Source organism: Octopus bimaculoides, chromosome 12, assembly GCF_001194135.2.
Source record: "Octopus bimaculoides isolate UCB-OBI-ISO-001 chromosome 12, ASM119413v2, whole genome shotgun sequence".
NCBI classification, from domain to species: domain Eukaryota; kingdom Metazoa; phylum Mollusca; class Cephalopoda; order Octopoda; family Octopodidae; genus Octopus; species Octopus bimaculoides.
The window spans coordinates 36,672,664-36,673,305 of record NC_068992.1 but is presented as its reverse complement, the minus strand read 5'-3'; positions in this window follow the sequence as shown (position 1 = coordinate 36,673,305).

Below are 642 nucleotides of genomic sequence, written 5' to 3'. Positions count from 1 at the left end.
AGTCCTGTTTTTCTAACTTTATTCCTCTCCCGTTTTTCCTCTTCCTTCTCCCCCCTCTTTCTGTTTGGATTTTGGCCATTAATATTATAGTTTTACTCATAAATAATACTACCCCACATTAATTTATATCTTATTTTAACTGGATATGTTTATCTTGTTCTAATTATTATTGTTCCCTATAGTTTTAAACTTAGTAATTTAGTGTTTCATTGTATTATTCTATTTATACTGTAGAATAGATATATTTCTTTAATACCTTGACCTTAATTCCCTTACCTAAAATTTCTTCCAAATTCTTACCACTCCTTAGGGTATCGCCCTTCCATTTTCTTTTTTTTCTTTCTCTTTCTTTCCCTCATGCTTGATTTACCCCTAACCTGCTGTCCACCACTACTTAACCTACCTTCCTCTAAATTTGAAATTACTACTATCCCTCCAATTAGATTTTAAATTCTTGTTTGATTCACTTGTCTGTGAAACAGCAGCATAGTCGAGATGGTATGTTTTCTTCTCTTACTCTTGTTTTTTGCAAACATCTTCAAAATGACTTTCTGAAATGAAATTCCATTATGCAGCTGAGGAGTACATTTTCATTGTACATTCTGTGGTGTTCTCACTACATGAATAAATGGAGCTTGTACG